Source organism: Molossus molossus, unplaced genomic scaffold (assembly GCF_014108415.1).
Source record: "Molossus molossus isolate mMolMol1 unplaced genomic scaffold, mMolMol1.p scaffold_m16_p_8, whole genome shotgun sequence".
Classification (NCBI taxonomy): Eukaryota; Metazoa; Chordata; class Mammalia; order Chiroptera; family Molossidae; genus Molossus; species Molossus molossus.
In genome coordinates, this window is record NW_023425402.1 from 43,292,173 (window position 1) to 43,313,132 (window position 20,960).

Sequence of the window (20,960 nt, forward strand, 5' to 3'; positions counted from 1 at the left end):
ATATAGCACTACTATATGACGATTTGTTGAATGAATCAATGAATGAATGGATAGTATTTCTGCAGTGAAATAATAGGAGGTTTTAGTGTGATTAATACATGCATTTAAAAATCATAACTAAAGTAGTAGGATTTGTAAAAACTTTTTTTTTTATCTGAATTGATAAAATATTTCTCTGGTACTATAGTTTCTATGAACTTACTAATTATACAAATTTTAAAAACGTGTTTTAGTAAAGGAAGTAGAATGAATCAAAGAAATACAGGAAGAACAATGGTTGAAAAAAATGTTGAAATAATTTAAAAACTACTTTGGGGACCATCAAAACATCAAATCTATGACAGTCATCTTCATATTCATATCCTGGACATGTTTACTCCTTAAATCTCATAGAACAGAGTTGGCAGAATCAGTGTGTTACTAAGGAACATGTCAAGCACAAACATAAAAATAACAGGTTCAGAGAGTTCTGGGGAATTGTTATAAAGCCATAAAACCTGCCAAATAATTATAACAATGAAAATGGAAAATGAATTTCAAACAAGACTAAACATTTCAACTGACTATTGATAGACTTTTGAATAAAAATATATATTCATACACATATATGTATACATATATGTGTGTGTATATATGTGTGTGTGTGTATATATACATATACATATATATATACATATATATATGAAAAGAGAGGTGAAGACTTTTAAAGATCCAAGTGGTTAATTAATGGAGATGAAAGCCAAATGCAAGCATTGAGAATATAGCAGAAAATTTTGGTTTCTGGTTTCACAAAGGGGAATTTTCCTTAATCAAATTTATTAGTAAGAAGGATGAGGTTGCAGAGAACAGCCTCCTAGAAGCAGCTGAAAAATGGATCAATATTCTAAGCTTTGAGATTTGATATGTTTCCAGGTCCAAGTAAAATATAACCAGGGTGTTAAAGGAAGTAGAGACAGTAATCAGAGACCCTTTTTATGAATAATTTTACAAGTGCACTCAGTTCTGGAGAGACCCCTACCTAGGATTAGCCAATATGATGGAATTATTTTTAAAGGGTCTGGGAATGTACCAAGTGGCTTGCATACCAGTTGACATCACTCATAAGAAAAGTGTTAAAGGGTGTTTTGAGGGTCAAATGAAGAAACACTTGGAAGCTTACTAGCTTGATGAAGGAATGCCAACCAACTTTTTCAGATGGGAAAGAGATGCTTCATTAACTTGTCAGAATGTCAAGAGGATATTATTTCTGCGGAAGGAAAGAGGTGTTATAATATATCCTTAGCTTTGCTATAGTGGGCGATTTATTGAAATGCTCTACTGGGGTTAAAATGATCCCTTTTCTTAAAAGTGGCATAATGGGAAAATTGGAAAATTGAATTGAAACTTGCTAAATTGTAAGAAACAGAAGTTATTTGGCAATTGAGTTATTGCTAGTTCAGAAAATCACCATCTTATACACTAAGGGATAGTTAGTTACATCCAAGACATCACCTTGGCAGCTCCATACTCATTTCAGGGATTCCGCCTTCGGACAAGTCATTCTTGGAATTTCTCATGTGGAACTGTCCCCTAAGACCACGGCAAACTTAAAAAATATGCTTCACAATAAAAAATTTCATACTTTGAGTGAAAATATTATGTTTGGGAAAGGTCCAAAGAAATCAGAGTCTGATCTGGCAAAGAAAGTGAGTGATTAAACTATAACTAATTAAAAATAAAAGGTGTAACTATTAAATAAAGAAAGTGATAGTCTTTTGTGGCTTGTAATCTGGTTTACAAAGTAATTCCCAAAGCCTTTTATTTTATTTTTAAAATATTTTTGACTTATAAATAACAGAAATTTATTTCTCACAGTCTGGAGGCTAGAAGTGCGAGATCAGGGTACCAGCACGATTAAGTCCTGGTTAGGCTCTCTTCCAAGGTGCAGATCGATGTCTTTGTAGTATATCCTCACACGGCAGAAAGAGGGCAAGAGAGTTCTCTGGGGTCTCTTTTATAAGGGCTCTTATCCTAGTCTAATTACTTCCTAGTACCATCACATTGATGATTAGGTTTCAATATATGGATTTGGGGGGCACATACTGGTTGGGGACAGACAGAGGCTGTTACAATTGAGAGCCCTGGGCACTCACCGTCACTAGCTGCATCTAGCTTCTGATGCCTGAATAATGCCCAAATTTACTCAAATGGCAGATAACATGCAATGACAAACCTCTTAGTAAAGATCCTTTCTACTTAAACGCATTTGATATTGTCTATGCTGGCAGACCATAAAGACTTCAGGAAAATATATTAGCAATCTAAGCCATAATATTAAAAATGAAAGCCAATGTTGATTGCTTGCTTTCTAAATGATAAGCAGACTCTTAGGCATTTTACATGTGTTATTTCATTTACTAATGCATGTTCATTTAATAAAAAATGATTTAATAATATATTGAACAGATGGATGTAAATTATTCTATATATAACTCAAAATGCAGATGCAAAAATTTCTTGAATTCTGCTTAACTTACCAATTAAGAGAAATATTTCATTAGGTTGCCTTTTTCTTAGAAAAATAATGAAGTACATAAAAATTTTAATAACTGAACCAAGCAAAGCATTATTGGCCTGAGAAAAGGCAAATTTGTAAAAATTTAAAACATGTGTTGATCAGTGAGCTATGCTTATAATAAGGTTAAGTTTCTCAAGATGAAGGGTAATTTTAGAATGAGTTCCAGTATGCTGTCTGGAGAGCCAGTCTCAGGGTGTTTATAGTTTAGCTTATAAAGGGAGAATAGAGGGATATTTGTGTCTAGTGAACATTCCTTGCTGATTTTAAGATATGAGAGCAATATATATATCTAAATTTTTATAGAAAAGGGAAGAGTCAACTCTCTGTTGTGTGCTAAAGAGTAAAAGACTATGGTACCTACTCTGGAAAGCCAGAGTTGAGGCTCTGTAAACTCGAATCAGTCACATTAACATTTTTTAGTATCTTTCTTTGAAAAATCTTAAACATGGTTTTCTATTTACTTTTGGAAAATATTGTTCTATATGAAAAACATACATGTGCATACATTATAGAGCAGTTGTGAGATTTAAATGAGGTGCTGTATGAAAAGACTTGAGAACGCTAATGCTTGGTAAATATAATGTGTTCTAGTGAGAACATATGAGGAAAAACTAGAAGCATATAAAGGCACTGGACTTTATTCTGTCTGCTAACTTCCTTGGACATTAAGTTGTTTAATTTTTGCATAAACCAAATGTGAACTTTGTCACAATTTTCCTTTATATAGATGAAAGCGCAATATATCTGCCTTCCAGTTATCATATGGAAATACAAATGGAATGAATATTAGTAAAAACATCTGAAGAGAAAGGCCCTCTGTGAAGTATGAGTTTATCTTGTGTGAAGTGGCCTGGCAAGTGCTGGGCAAATGGTCGGTTTACAATACATGCTACTCATTATTGATGTGCTTAGTATTCATGTACAATAGTTTGTCATTTAGTCTAAGCCTTTTAAATTTGCATGTTTGGAACACAGAGTTGAGCATATTTTCTAGTAAAAAGTGCTGATATTTTACTTCCTTAATACATTAATTGTAGTCCAAGAGATCCTAGAGAAGAGAAAATAACCCATCTTTATCAATAGAAAATGCAACAAATAATTTTAAATATGACTTCCATAACATAAATAACTTTGGACACAAAAGATTCATAATGAAAGGCCCTAGCTTTATTTTCAGATTTCTAAATTACATATTGAAATTGAGCACGTATAAATAGAAAGATCATGCAAAATGCCCTGAATTTAAGAGATTATTTTGTATTTGGCATGAAAAAATCCTCAGACCTCTGAAAGAACAAAATTCTGTCACTGCTCTTTCTATTCTATTACTAGATCAGGCTGGTATGTGTTATAAATTAGCCCATTATACCCAAGGAAGGATATTGAATAGTCTCCATTCAGTTAAAATTCTCCAATGTGTAGCCAGTGTTTCCATGTACAGAATTTTGCAATTTGGAAATTCAAGCTCTGAGATACAGTGGGAAGAAGAATGAGAGGATGTTGGGGACACTGTGGGACACAAGGGTGATACCACAGAAAAACTAACTAGTTTCATCTTACAAAGCCCAGAATCCATCTTTGTTAAGGCTTCTGTATACCAAGGACATAGGTACAGTATGGGCTAGATCATTCTATATTAATAGTTTTCCTGTCTCGCCTGAATTGTTTTCAAAACGAGTCTTGTCCATTTTTACTGAATCCTGTGGTAAAGGACTGGAACTGTAGTTTTATAGGCTGAGAGCAGGAGCTCACACTTCACTTTATAGACATTTCATGAGGTGCCCAGCAGTCATCATGAAACCTTCACCTTGCTTCTTGGTGAGATAGAGATATTCTGAGCAGATATATGTAAGAAAAAATATCCTTAGTTATATATTTTAAACATATTTATAATATCTAAATATTTAATATTTATATATTAATTTGGATAGAGGGAGGATATTTGCTACATTCAGCAAAATTTGGGGCAATCTCTGTTAGGTAGAATACAATCCATGCAACGTAAAACTGTAAGTAGTGGCTCTTGGACTGGGGATGAGTTAATGGATTTATTAACAATACCTACATCATCTTTGTTATAAATGAACTTAAACATAAGAATTTTTTTTTCTTATAAATACTTCTCCAGGGACCAATGATATTACTAGGGGCTGGAGGTAGTCTTCAGCTAGAGGGGTCAAGTGGGAGACTGTTCTGATCAGTGAGAACTCTCATGTTCTTTGTGTTGTCTCAGTTCTGCTGGTATTTTCCTGGGGGTCCCATGAAATCTACCCTGGGATTGGATTGTCCCTTTTAAGTTTCAGGTATTTATTCTAATTTTTTTTTATTATAAACTTGATCAAATGATAGTCTTTATCATTTGGTTTATGTAGGCACGTTGCTACACTCCTATATACTCTTCAAAAATCATGATTGCATAACCTCCTGAATGATTTTTGTGTATTTACTTGACCTGGTAGCTCTCTGAACAATATTCGATTTATATATCTGTGTCAATATATTTTGTTATTTGCTCTCTCAGGTTCACCATGTGAAGGTAGGGTTTATAATTCATTCTCTGGTGGGAAAAGTGATTTCTGTTTGAGATCCAAGCTGAAAATTATATCCAATAAATCAGAAAGATTGCTTTTGACCATGGGTAACAGAAAACCAAGGGTATTTTAAAGCATCAGGATGTTTAATTTGTTGAAGAAAAAGCCCAAAGGTAGACAGTAGGGGGAGTAGAGGTGGCTCAATAGTTCAGTGATGCCAGCAAGAACCCTGGCATTTTCAATCTTTCTCAGGATGTTGGCTTTGTCTTTAGCTCATTTATGGCCACAGAAGGCTGCTGTAACTCATGACTTCAGTCCTAATGTGATGGCATTTAGAGCAGAAAGAGTGGGAAGGGGTGCAAATATCAAGAGACCTATCACTCTCTCTATGTGTCTCTTCGTTTAAATATTTCCCAAAAGCAGTCTAGTTTTATTATTATTTTGTATTTTTCAGAGTTATGTCTCATGGCCACCTTGAGCTGCAAGGAAGACTGGGAAGATGAATTTCTATCATCTGTAGACTCTGACCTGGGAACTGAAATCGGCTATTTAATGGGTAACTAAGGATTCATATCAATTACAATCACTGTGTCTGAATTTCCTGCGTTATACATAAACATTCACCTTTCAGCCAGAGGGTCATTTCTAATATATCTTATTGTCACAAGAGCTAAATGTAACCAAGCCTCTCCTCTTTAATACGAATGTGTCATAAAGACCAGTAACAGTCCTTAATAGCAGTTATGTGAATGAACATATAAGTTTTCATCTACCATAAATGAGTGTTTTGCTGTGTCCTACATATACATAACATGTGCCCAATAAATATTTATTAAAGAAAATTAAGAGCAGAAACTGATCTAGCACTTGCATTTCTATGAATAACACTATAAATCTTCATTGCTGCAATCAAATCAAACATTAAATTCCACACTTGATTCATGCGGAAACAAAAATGTTCTATTAATAAAAACAGCAAGTGAAGCCATTGATCACATGGTGTGTCAATCACAGAGGATGATCCTCTGGATTGGAAGATAAGTAGGTGATAAATATAAAGAAGAGTGAAGCTGTTTTAAGAATTTCTTTGTTTTACACTCACTCACTCACTCACTCACTCACTCACTCACTCACTCACAGAATGTCTTTTCTTTAGAGGAAATCCTGACATAGGTTATAGAAATTTGAAATAGAATTGCCTTGTGTGCCAAAGTATATACAAATAGACTATGCCATCTTGAAAGCATACATTCTAAAACTAGAATAGTATAAAAGGTTGCTATTATATTTGCAAAGAACCTTGAAAGCTGAGGTTACAATGTGTATTAGGGGCCTGTGTACTGCGGTCTCAGAGAGGAGAGTGGGGAACTTGGGGCACTAGGAGATTTTGTGAACAATGGACATGAAAATATAAAAGGGAAATTCCAAGGGAAATACAGCCCAAGAATGGCTGGAGGGAAAGGTTGGATGAAGGCCAGATGAGATGCAACCTGGGTGGGGACCAAACTCTTCTATAGATAAAGGGAATGTGTAATAAAAAGTATTCTTTGGGAAGTTTGTTTATAGATATTTGTTTGCCTAGCTTACATGGTTGGGGTTTATATGGGAGAATCAAGAACTAATGGTAATTATCTTGACACTTTAAAATATGGTATTTATTTTGTTTTTTAGGAAAGAGGCAAATAATAATGGCAACTTTAAAAATGACATCTAGTGTTTATTTTTGCCCCTAGAAGACTCATGAGAACAGGAGAAGATACTTATCTTCAAACTGCTTAATCAGATATTTATGAATACGTATGGTGGGTCAGGAACTATTCAAGGAGATAAAGACATAAAAATGAACAGAATAGACAGGGCCTCATTGACCTTATATTTTCGTAGGGGAATCAGGCAATAAACAAATAACAAGTAAATATGTAGTTCGTCAGATGAGGAAAATGGCAGAGATTACTGTTTTGAGTGGGTGTGTGTGTGTGTGCGGACTGCTGCTATTTTGTATAAGGTGATTAGGCAAGGAAGACCTCAGAGGTGAGGTGCCTCACAGATAAGGGACCTTAAGGAGCTGAGGGAACAAGCCATATGCACACTTGGAAAAATACATTCTAGACAAAGAATACAAAGACTTTAAGTCCTGAGAAAACTTGATCTTTTTGAAGAACACATAATTAGTTTAAAAAATTGCTGAATAAAGTGTTATGTAAATGATGAACATATAGAAATATTACATAGTCATGCATGCCTATAGGTCTGTCGTCAAACATGGGTTCTTCTTTATTAAGGCACTAATGAAAACCGGAGTTCTTAGAGAAATTCTATTTAGATCTTTTTCTTTATTTATGAATCTAGCTTGTTGTTACCCACTGCTTTTCTTATGACAGGTACCATTTTCGAATACTTATTACATGCTGGATATAGCACTGAATGATTTACACACATATCTTAATGATTTTCTCAGTCTCAAAAACAGAGATGCATTGAATGTATGTTGTATACTTTTAAAGCCAGTGAGTGGCTGAAACAGAATTAGAACTTTTGCTTCTCAAAAGATGCTCCATTCTAAACTAATTCACTAAAGCTCAGGTTGAACTTGTCATTTTCTTGTATTTGGTATCATGTAAGAACTGAAAAAGATGACTACAATTGTTAAAAACTTAGCCTTTAGTTAATTCAGCCTTCTGTGGGTTTATTAATTACATGGATGTGTGTGTGTGTGTGTATTTCTTAAATTAAACATTTTGGAATGCTATCTCAAAAGATTTAAAAAGTTTTTAAATGAAAAGGTGGTTCCATGATCAAATATTTTTTAGAAAAACTAGTTTATATAAAGATAAATAGGCTATTTGAATACAGGGCTTCCAAGAGTATTTAAGATGCTAAGGTTTGTTGAACATCTCCTTGAAGTGAATATCTCCAAATTATTTGATCATGGAAGGGATCTTTGTGAAACATCTATTAATATCTTAATTAATTAGTTTACACAGAACACAGTTTTTGAAATTATGCTTTAACTTTTTCACTTCCTATGAGCTACTACCTCGGTCCATTTCATACAGGAAGTCTATTATGCTTCAAGAAGAATACACTCTGGTTATTGGTCACAGCAAAATACCTTCTCTTCTGTGATTCCTCCATTTGAAAGAACTTCTGTAACTTGAATTTAGGTGGTAAATATAATACTCAGGGTGAATAACATTTAGAAGCTTTCCCTCCAGTATTCAGAAATCCTTTAGCGTTGATTTGTGGGTTATACTTACAAGGATCCATCTCTTTCATTCCTCTTACCCATATTCAGTAGCTGGTAGTACAGAAGAGCTACTGGTATGTTCATGTTCTTTATTGTTTGCTGTTTTACATTTCTTGCCTGTCTGTGTGCAGTTTAGGTCTTTTCAGCCTGATTTTATAGTCATTGACAAGCCTTAAGCACGGCTATTCTTCTGGTCCCACATGTAATGTCATAATTAAATTTTAGAAGAAACTGTTATTACATCTTTGGCTTGTTAATGAGCCTTCTGTTCATTTATGGTACCTAGTTGGGCTTTGGTATAATCTAATAAAGGAAGAGAGAAATGTACAGAAGAAATTAAAAAATTTAGTGACATTCTTTCTTTGGGCTCCTACTTTCTGGACATCCCAGTTAGCTTGGGAAGTCTTAGTTTGAAAAACATATTTTACACTGCAGAGTTTCTCCATCACAAAGGTCAGCAGAACTTAAGATGGTCCCCTGAATCATCATTCCATTTATTTCCATTACACATTTTCTCGAAGTTAAGAGTTCCTTGGGACTAATATCTCTTGTTGGAGCACGTTGAGTCATTATTGCTGGGAAACTGCTTTCATTTGCCCAGGCTCTTCTTGAGGAAGTGTGATAGCTTCCACCACCCCTGGTTTTTCTCTTGTGCTTCTGTGCTGTAGCTGCCCCATCGTTCCACTTTGCGAGCCACCTGCAGAAAGATACCTGGGCACAGCATACTGGATCCTAGAGCCTAGACATTTTCACAAATCCAACTGCTTTCCTTTAGACACATTTTCTGAGAGCAAAACCCACAGTGTTTACTGGTGGGAAACTTCTATTCATTCTCCTCCAGAAAGATATGCACAACTGGCTATCTCTTTTCTCTCCCAGGTTCTAAGAGTGATTCATACAGAAGTGGGAAGGGCTGGATGGCTGAGAACCATAAGGTCACCATAGTCTGACACCTTTCTAGAAGTGGAAGCTGTTGGCAGGGCCCCCATACAGCAGCCACTTACTGGCTGCCGCTTCAGTCAGCATGGATGTGGCCTTGGACTGTGGCTTCTGGTCTTGTTGGTAAAAGATCTCTAGGGACTGATAGCTGATAGCTGGGTCCTCGCAGTGGCAGAGAGCCTGTAGTATCGGAGGGCCCTGCAGTTCTTACAAAAAAGTTCCTCCAAGTCCTCTGAAGTTGTCTTGGCAAAGCAAGTCTACTGTGGAGCATCGTATCCCTATCCTCCCACTCAATTCCCTTTCATTCATTAAACTGTATAGAACGTTTGAGCTGGGAAAAAAACATCCCTAAGCTCAACTCCCTACTTTGTAGTTGTTAAATATGGGCCTCAGGCTTACATCAACACTGGGAGTTTTTACCATTATGCTCCCCACTTCCCCTGGTCCAAGGGCATTTCTATAATTTATATTAGCCTCAAAATGCTCTGAACATTAGCGCTGCCACATCACTTAAGGTTTTTTGCCATAAGCAAAGGAAACTGACTCTGACCAAGCTAAGCAAGGAGACTGGGGATGTAGCGGATTGCTCAGAGAATGAAAAGGAGGCTTGAAAATCAGACCTTAGTAGAGGCAACTTGGGCAGCTGCAGGCATCGCAACCTCAGAAACTTGAGGCCCAAGTCTTTAGGCATTGCTTTCTGCCACCGGGGGTTTTCTCTTAGAGCTAAAATCCCAGAGCTTCTAATTGGCTGAGCTCAGTTCATGTGTCCACCTCTACATATGTGTTTGTATGTAAGAGAAAGAGTGCCTTTTATTTTATCTTGTGAAGGTGAGGAAGGTGATTTAGTGTGATTGACAGCCCCAGCAGAACCACGTGACATGAGGATCAGCTTGCCCAGGAGAGGGATGGGGTGAAGTAGTTTGTTGATGCCCAAAGGAGAGGATGGGTTGCTGGATGCGCAAACCCAGAATTGTTTTACTGACTCTTATTCAGAATGATGTTAGAGGGGCAACCCTCCTGGAAAATGATTGCTAAGCCCGCTGCTCTCTGGAAGTGGCCCTCTCTTCTGTTCACTTCCTTTTCCTTCTCTTTGCTCTTCCTCACCCCTCTTTCTCAGTCAATACAGAGAAAGGTATCACCTCCCCTTCCTCCATTACCAGTATAACTGCATCAGGGCAGAAGTTGGAGTGAAAAGCAGGGTCTGGAGTGTGTACTGGGCAAGTACAGGTTATTTCTTTTAAAAGTCAAAAGCACAGTGATGGGATGGCCGGGGTGGATTTCTGTCTCCTGAGTGCTTGCGTCCCTCCCTCTGCCCTGCCCCTGTGCCCAGGCCCCTCTGGGCAGCACAGGGAGAGTCAGGAGCTAGTATTCTGTCGGTCCTCCTGCTGTCGCTCTGAGAGGGGGAGCGATTTTAATTTGAAAACACAGACATTGCTTAGGTGATGGGGTATGTTTTGGCCTTCGTTAATGAATTATTAAGGAATCACCATTATTGTTTTACTAAAAGTTAAACTTTTAGCTAAATACTATATTAATTAACCCTGAGATAATGTGTTTTAGAGTTTAGTTCTTTGTTTTAGTTCGATTTAAAAAAACTCTGATAGAAGCCTTTGAAAAAAATTTAAAGGCAATTTAAAATATAAAGGAAAAAAAATACCTACTTAAAGAAAAGAAATTAGAGTGTCCTGCTTAGAAAATACTCAACTACTCTCAGTTGCTCTCCTTTCAAATATGTTGCATAGAAAAGACAATTAGACGTATATGAAATTAGACTGTAATTTTTGCTTTTCCCTCTGTTTTCTAAGATTACATGGACCATTTAGAGAAAAAGTTTGCCCTCTGCCAAAAGGAATCTAAGGGACATGGTAGATCATTATCATGTAAGGAAAATGTTATATGGTAAAGTCTTACATTCCTTTAAATATTTGATAAAGTTGAGTAAAGTAACATGTTCATTTGGGAATTCAAACATTATGAAGTGTTCAGATGAAATCCTGCTGGTCAGATCACAGGATTGAACATTTTATTCACTTTTTGAATTTATTTAATTATCTATGATGGCATTTTAATATAGTGAACTTAGAAAATGATAGCATAGAAACAAAATGAACATATACTAATTTCTTCTTTTTTTTATCCTCACCCGAGGACATTTTCCCATTTTTTTGTTCAGGTAGAGTGGGAGGGAGAGAGAGGAACAGAGAGAGAGAGAGAGAGAGAAACATCGATGTGAAAGGAACACATCGAGTGGCTGCCACCCGCACGACCGACCAGGGCCGGGGACAAACTGCAACCGAGGTACGTGCCCTTAGCGGGAACTGAACCCGGGTCTCTCAGGACCGCAGACCGACGCTCTAACCGCTGAGCCAAACCAGCCAGGGCAATTTCTTCTTTTTTTATTGAGATAAAATTCATAGTACATAAAACTCACCAGTTTAACCATTTTAAAGTGTACCCTACCATGGATTTTAGTATATTAGTGGTATTGTGCCACTATCACCACTAATTCTGGAATGTTTTTACCTCCTGAAGAAAAAACCTATTCCCAGTTCTCCCCTCTCCCATCCTCTAGCAACCATGAATTTACTTTCTGTCTCTGGATTTGCCTAATCTGAACATTTCATATAAATGGAATCATACAATATGTAGCCTGTGTCAGGCTTTTTTTGAGCATATTTTCAGAGTTTATCCATGTTGTAGCATGTATCAGTACATCATTACTTTTTATGGCTGAATAAAATTTCTTTGGGTGTATTACATTTTGTTTGTTCATTCATCACTTGATGGACATTTAAGTTGCTTCCACATTTTGCAATCATAAATTATGTTACTACAAGTTTTTGTATGAACATGCTTTCAATTCTCTCGGGTATATATATACTTAGCTGTGGAATTGCTGGGTCATATAGTAACGGTCTTTAACTTTTTGAGGAATTGTCAAATTTCACAGTAGCCACACTGTTTTACATTCCTACCAGCAATGTATGGGGGTTCCAATTTCTCTGCCATCTCCCCAACACTTGTTATTTTACATTTGTAAAAAAAAAATTGTAGTCATCCTGGACAGTATCTCATTGTGGTTTTGATTTGTATTTTCTGTATAAATAATGATGATGAGTATATACTAAATTTTATTTTTTAATTTTAATTAAAAAAATTCTCGCCTGAGGATATTTTTTCCATTTATCTTCAGATAGAGTGGGAGGGAGGGAGGGGGAGAGAGAGAGAGAGAGAGAGAGGAAGAGAGAGAGAGAGAGAGAGAGAGAGAGAGAGAGAGAGAGAGACATTGATACGAGAGAGACACATTGATTGGTTGCCTCCTGCACAACCCCGACTAGGGCCAGGGACTGAATGGCAACTGAGGTATGTGCCCTTGACTGGAATTGAACCTGAGAGTCTTTGGTCCATGAGCCCATGCTCCAAATGCTGAGCCAAACCAGCCAGGGCAGGATATACTAATTGTAAATGTACACCTTTATGCTAAAAGATGCTCAACAACAAATGAAATTGAACAGAAAACTCAAGCAGTATATACAAATGAACATTATGATGCAACCTTCTTGTCAATATGCTACAATTTCTAATCTGTAAAATTCATATGTGTATTTCCTATAGACCTCCAGTTGAGTGTGTGTGTGTGTGTGTGTGTGTGTATCAAAATGGTCTCGTGGAAGATGGAAGTGGGCCCCAGTATTTAGGATTAGATACTAGGAGAAATGGGTCTTTCAGGAAGTGTTAGAAGCCATTTGAATACTAAACATAAGAAATGTCCAAATAAGAAGTGTTCTGGATGATTGCCTACAACAAGTCCACCCTACTGATCATGAACCACTTTTCTCTTTGATAGTGCCCCATTTCTCCTTCTCTTGAGATCTTCAGCAGCTAGGGTACCAAATTTCTCTAGTTTCCCTTTCTAAATTTAGTCTCCTGAAAGAATTTTATGTCTTTTATTTACATGTTAATGTGGAGGTAATCCATTGTGTTACAAGGACAAAAAGTAAGTGAAATACTTTAGCTTGCCACTTAAGTGGACTCCACCTCCTCTGCTTCTATTTTTTATGCCCTTCTATGGTCTCTCTATCTCCTGTTCCTGACTGGCTGTAGACTGTCACCTAACCTTTCTTTCTGTTCGCTTTCAAATATGGACCCCGAGCTGGTCTGAAAGTCTATTGTAGAGGTGTTTAAAGTAATTGCAAGTATAGGCTAAGTGGTTTCCTTCATAAGATTACTTCAGGGCTTTCGAAGATGGGTTCTGTGAGGCAGTTTTGGCTGTTTAGTTATTTCTTCCTTTCCATTGCTAGTTTACTTTTGGATACGTGACACCTGGTATCTGATTGCAAATATTCCAGTAACGTCAGTTTTAAAAATATCAAATAATGTGAACATTTTACACTTCACACTTTTATGAAACAGTTTAGATTATAAACCAGGAGAGTTTAATTAGGGAAACTTTCAGACAAAGCTAAGATGGCTTGATGTTCCAGAAAACATGTGCTGTGCTGCTATCTGGCTGATCTTATGTCAGTTTTGAGTTCTGGGGATCTAACAGAAGAGCTCTTCTTGCCTTTTAACTGCCCCTCCCCCTTCAAGATGCACCTGACTTGTGTTATTTTGGGGCTTTAGAGCAATGGGTTTTCTTATCTTTGTACTTATAACTACCACATTAAAATAGAATACCATATGGCCAGAGCAGCTCAGTTGGTTGAGCGTTGTCCTGTGTACCGACCGGTTGCTGGTTCAATTCCTGGTGAGGGCACATACCTAGGTTGCTGGTTTGATCCCAGATTAGGGAGCATTTGGAGGGCAACAGGTTGATGTCTCTCTCTCTCTCTCAGCATGTCCTCAGGTGAGGATTTAAAAAAAAGAATGCCAACACCTTTTCTTTTTCCCTACTTAGATGTACACCTGTCATTTAGGTGCTACTGCTTGTCTCGTCTGTCTTATTCCACTGCCTCTGCTATGGGTGGTTGATGATGTCATTATAGTCAGTTTGGGGAAGGTTCATTTGTTCAGAGGGGTAAAAAGGTGCTAAGAACTGCTTTAAGGAAACTGTACTTAAGTATTATCATTTACAGCAAAGATATTTTCTTTCATCTTACACTGTTGTTAGGCCAGTACTGCCTGGTATTTTGATTCTGTTCTCTACACTCTTATCCAGGAAACTACTGCTTTTACTTTACGGAAAAAAATGATAACGATGATTTGACTCATTAGTTCTTCATTTAATGGATTCAGATAAAAATTGAGTAGCTTAAATAAATCATGTCTGAATAATTTAGAATGTTTATCTCCAAAGAAAAGGAAGTAAAATTCTTTGGCAATAATTTAGAAGTTGTGTGAAAAACTTGTAACGGATTGGCACGTAAAATTTTATTTTCTCAAGGGTTGTACCTCTTCCCAGATTTCTGCACATCTTTCTTTTTCTTCTAGTTCATCTGATCTCATGAGCAGGTTTCACTGTGTGTATGGTTACTAAGTTATGTTTGATTTAAATGCTGTATATTACGAAACAGTTAAGGATTGATGGATGTCTCAAAGGTCAAGGGTCTAAACACTTGTAAGGATGACCTGGAGGAGGCTTGGGAAACTATAAAGTCATGTAAAGAGTAATGAACCTGAAATGAAAAATAGATAAGAAAGAAAGGCATCAGACGGAAGAAAATAAATATTGTTACCATGGAGAGAGAGGGAGGGAGGAGAGAGAGAGGGAGAGAATGAATGAGAATTAACTGCAAGGAGGGTGTGGTAGGTAAGAACTGTTGTGGATGTGAAAGATAAGGAGAGAAACAAGGTTTTATTACTTGAGTTGCCTGTCATTGACCTAAACTGTTCCTTGGTATAATTAACAGTAAAGGTTAACTTCTTAAAGGATTTTCCCCCTGATGTTTAGACTCTGAAATACATATTCATTTTCTGTTCTCTTTATTTCTGCTTCATGTATATGTAAAATTCATATAATCTAAGCTATGATTTCTTCATAAAGTTCTGAATCATTGGGAAAAACATTTCCTCTTAAAAGTTTAAATATTAACAAAAATAAATAATGACATCAGTTGCTACTAAGTCTTATACGGAGAATAGTTTTTAAAACATATAAAAATCGAATCTAATATTGTAAATGTAGTATAAATATATGTACCAAACAGTTGGGGTCTTTGCTTTTACTGAAACGATGTTATGTCTCATATTACCCTCTAAATCCATACCACTGATTATAACTGCTAGAGCTAATGACATCTGTAAGGAGGCAATTACTTTTAGGAGGGCACAATAAAGTAAAAGTATATAGTTGGCCTTGGACAGGTTTCAGTTCAAATTCTGGCTCAGTCACTCCCTATCTGTACATTTGGGCACATGACTGGGTTTCTTTGAACCTTCATTGCCTACTTTGTAAAATAAATATAATGTTTATAAAGCATACAGAGTTCCTTGGGTATAGTAACTGTTCAATAAATGTGTATTATGAAGACTATTATCATTATATTTCTTTTCTCCTCTTATTTAAAAATAATTAGTAATTTTCATCTTTTCTATTCTGCTTCTCTTGACATCTCTTTCTTCCCATTTACACACCATTTAACAGGGTTTTGGATAAAATAGAAGATTCATCAATTTTATAACATTTGGACTAAAAAAGGCCTTAAGTGGCCATCACATCACATTCAAAATAGTGAAATGTCTGGAAGATTCAAGACCAAAAGGATTTTTTCTTTCTGCATAATTTAAAGACTATAATAGCTATGATCTCTTTGGGTAATATCGTGTAAGATATTACTTATGTGTAGCCTAGATTTTTCTTTGTCCAATCATTTAATAAGAGAAGTGTATACTTCTATCTATATAACATTTCCTAAGTTGTAAATTCTTTGCAATTGCCTCATGCCTGGCAGAATGTCCTTTACATTTTTTTTGTTGTTGTTGTTAATCCTCACCAGTGGATATTTTTCTATAGATTTGTCTCCTTCCTTCCTTTTTTTTTTTTTTTTATTATTTTTATTTATTTATTTTTATCCTCACCCGAGGACATTTTTCCATTTTTTATTTGGATAGAGTGAGAGGGAGAGAGAGGAAGATAGAGAGAGAAACATCGACGAACATCAACGTGAAGGGACACATCGAGTGGCTGCCACCCGTACGACCCAACCAGATCCGGGGACAAACTGCAACCGAAGTATATGCCTTTAGCGGGAACCGAACCCGGGTCTCTCTGGACCGCAGTCCCACGCTCTAACCACTGTGCAAAACTGGCCAGGGCTCTTCTTCTTCTTTTAGATAGAGTGGAAGGGAAGGAGGAAGAAAGAGAGTGAGAGAGAGAGAGAGGGGGGGGGGGGAGAGAGAAACATCAATGTGATAGAGACATATTGATTGATTGCCTTCCACACAATCCCGACTGGGGCCAGGGATGAACCTGCAACCCAGGTACGTGCCCTTATTGGAAATCAAACGCAAGACAGCTTCAGTTTGCAGGGTGATGCTCTAACCATTGAACACCCGGCCAGGGCTTTTTACTTTTTTTGGCCCTTTTTATTTATTACTGTTGGTTCAGCTTCGAGTTAGAATGTAGGAGGTCACAAAAGATCACTGCTCTTGATATAATAATGAGGAGAAATTTAAACTGGATAAACTAAAAAAATGTATTTTATTTAAAGCCAACAAAGAGCAATGACTCCCATTGAACTTTTAGTGGCTGTGAGTGTGGTGTCATAGCAGATGGGAGTCTGGTAGAGATTCAAACACAGAGCATGTGCACCCCGCCTTCCATTCCCTCTCTACAGAACTTCTGCTGAATAAACAGCTGCATGGGAACCTAGGAGCTAGGCTGGGGAACAAGGGTTCATGAGGTACTTAGATCCCAAACCCCGGTGCAAGGACATTCTTGAAGCCACCCTTAAGATATTTGAAACTAGAAGTGAATTAAAACCAGCTGAAGTAGAAAACCAGCCCCAACACTGTTCAACTTATCAGACTGAAGAAGCCAGCCCTTTGTTCTAGATGTGTGGCGAAGAGAAGGGGAACTGTGTCTTTGGAAAATACCTCCTATCTCAGTCTTGGTTATTGTTTTACACACATTGACTCACTGACGTACCATAAAAACTAAGAGACATGGAAAGAAGCAAAAAGGAGGGAAGCAGAGCACTGAGCTACGAAGGCCTCCAGGGAAACATGTGAAACCGCTGTGTTTCAGGGTTTGGTAGGTGTTTGGCAGATCTCTTGAAGCATTTGGGAAAAAATAAAGATAGATACATAGAAAACCAAGCAGATGAAAAATTAAAGGAATTACTCATGTGAAGGGGAAAAGTGATAAGAAGAAGGAAACACATCATAGCATACTGCTTTACTCAGCAAGAAACAATATTTAAATTTACACTGGAAACATATTAATATATAAACATACAAATGCTGATTTTTAAAAAATGTGTGGCCCTGGCCAGGTGGCTCAGTCAGTTGGAGCATTGTCTCATACACCCAGAAAGGTGGGTTCGATTTCTGGTTGGTACATACCTAGTTTTTGGGTTGGATCCCCAGTTGGGGTTCGTACAGGAGGCAACCAATCAGTGTTTCTCTCTCACATCAATGTTCCTCTCTTTTTCTCTCCCTTCTCCTCTCTCAAAACAAAACAAAACAAAACAAACAAAATAACATATCCTTGGGTGAGGATATCGCATACATTTTTTTTTTAATCCTCACCCGAGGATATGTTTTTTTTTTAGAGAGATGGTAAGGGAGAGAAAAAGAGAGAGAGAGGATATTTTTTCATTGACTTTTAGAGAGAGTGGAAAGGAGGGAGGGAAAGAGAGAGAAAGAGAATGAGAAAGAGAAACATAGATGTGAGAGAGACACATCAGTTGGTTGCCTCCTGCATGACCCAACTGGGGCCGGGGATCAAACCTGCAACCCAGGCATGTGCCCTTGACCTGAATCAAACCTGTAACCCTTTGGTCTTTAGGCTGACACTATAACCGCTGAGCCAAACCGGCCAGGGCAGTTTGTTTTCTATAGAAGTGTATTTTCTTGTGATAAAATTTTCCTAGAATGAGATGAGGTCAGCAGAACAGGTTTCCTTGGCATATAAGAAAATTATAGGACTATGTGAAATTACTGTTTTAAGATTTAGGAAAGTTTGAAATTGTTTAATTCATTCATATTATATATTAATGACTTGCCAATAAAAGCAGGCCTTTTAATAATAATTAACCATATGAATATTATTTGAAAGTTATTTAATTATATAAAAATGACAATTGTAACTCTACATTTTAACAATATTGATAACAATAGTGATAGTTGAAGACTAAAAAACAGTCTTTTAAAAATAGCACTAGTTATAATTAGCAATAACGAGACATATAAACACTAGAAAAACATGGAATCTCTTAGGTATTTGTTGTATCCAAAACATTAATATGTTTCATGATATTTTGAATACAAGTTTTTTTCAGTGTTTAAAACAGAAGATTGCTTTCCACATACTTCTATGAATCTGTGTATGCTTCCTATTCTGGTAAAAACAAACATGACTGTGAAGAAAATTTTACTGTTTAAATATTGAGTATGACTCTTTATTTGCTTATTTGTTAAATTCCTTTATATAGTATTGGCCAATTTGGTACCTGCAATGTGACAGAAGAGTTTTCTGCTGTGGATGTGATTTCTTAAGCAACAGTAACCTAAGAAAATGTAGGGAAAGCAGAAAGGTGACAAGGGCGCATGATACAGGCACCATGGGAAATGCTCTTGACCCCAGGAGGAGTGACGGAAGCTTGGGGTGCGGTCAAGGAGGATCAGAGGGTTCCGCCACTTACTGTCTGTATGGTCCAAGGAAGATCCATGGTTTGAAGCCTTAGTTTCCTTATCTGTAAATGAGGATGGTAACACCTGTCCAATAGGATTGTTGTGATGAGGGCACGGATTATGTTTGTAAATAATATAATGCAATGATAAGGATAGGTACATAGCCATCACATACTAGATCTGACTAATAAAGTGAAAATTAACTTTTTGACTGAAATGGAATATAAGAAGTTCTAGCATTTACATCTTGACTTACTTAAGGAATCTCTCTATGTAAATGTTTAGTCCTAAATCGACAGGTTATCTTAGGAGAAATTTTATTGAAAAGTAATTTCTCTGCAGCATCATCCATTAACATGAGGTTGCAGCTTTTGCAGTGAGGCTTTGCTCTATGAAAACATCACTGGTGTTATTATTAGTGTGCGCTTAGTCCATGTTATAACCTATTTATTGCTTCCACAAAATATTATCTCTTTTGAAGTGAATCAGAAAAACGTTAAACACAAAATTAGTTTATATATTTAATTATTTAAACTAGCAAGGTACTTAGCATATAATTTTAATGAAGCTATTTGCCTAGAGGTAAATCCATAATTCACCAATTCAAAAGCTATAACTTGGATGTTTCCCTTAAAGCATGCCAGTTAAAATTAGAAAAGCCAAACTAATGGAGAGGAAGGGGGTCAATGGGGGATAAAAGTGGAGACATCTGTAATATTTCAACAATAAAGATAAATTTTAAAAAATGTGTTTATTGACAAGTGGGAAGATGTTGCTAGGCTTTTTCATATGCTCTTTAAAGATTATTCCTCTATTTGAAAAGAAATCTTAATTAACCCTTGATCAAGATGCTTAAGTCTTAGCATTATATTCCTACCTTGTAATACACACCCAGTTCACAATGATAATACCCCTGTAGTTTGTGGTGATTAGGGGAATCAAAGCAGACAATTAATAGACTTGCTATGAGTTGACTAAGATGGAAAAAACTGCTTTGAGTTATTCTTGCTAATTTAACCCATATGCTTTAGAGACCCAGTGATAAACTGGTTGCTATGTATTATTTGCTAATACAAAATGGTAAGTTTTAGCACATTATACTAACAAACCTGGGATTGACTTGGAGAGTGTGGGAAACTGTACCTGTATTCAGTTTTATTTTGGAAACTGTGAGTTTATCTAAAGTAGAACGTGAACATTATTCTCCCACTTGCTTGTTCTGTTCTAGTGCCATTGGCCACCTCTCTGTTCTTACACGAGCCTCAGGGGCTTTGCACTTGCTGTGGCCTCTGTCTGGCATGCGTGTCCCTCAGACACTCGCACCGTCCACTTCTTCCCCTTCTTCAGTCTTCACTCAGTGTCATTTTCTGAGTTGCCTAATTGGATCCCTCTACTTAAAAGTACATACTCCAGTGCTCCCAGCCTCCCTGATCTGCTCTGTTTCTTTCTAGAGTGCTAATCATCCCTCTGTGCACTCCATCTTTAATATTTGCTTGTTTATTGTCTTCCCTTCTCCCCCATCCAAAGTTGACTCTGGGAAGTTGGGGAGTTGCGTTTGCTTTGTCCTATGCTGGATTCCCAGTGACTAAAATACCGTCAGATACCTAGTGAAGAAATAAATATTTGTTGAACAAATGGATAAATACATTAATAAATACAGAAATAAATAATTAAGTAGATAGATTCAATATACTAACTTGGGCACCTGGAAAGTGTCCTAATTGATTATTTGCCTGATTGCCTCAAACCAGGACTCATCAATGGAATGTGCCAAATGAAGTTAAAATGCTAGAAATAAGTTGGTATTATATGGAAAGATAAATCTAAAGAATTTAGGGAGATTTGGCATCTCCCAATTTTATTCCTCAAGAGGATATAAAAAACACTCTCTGCA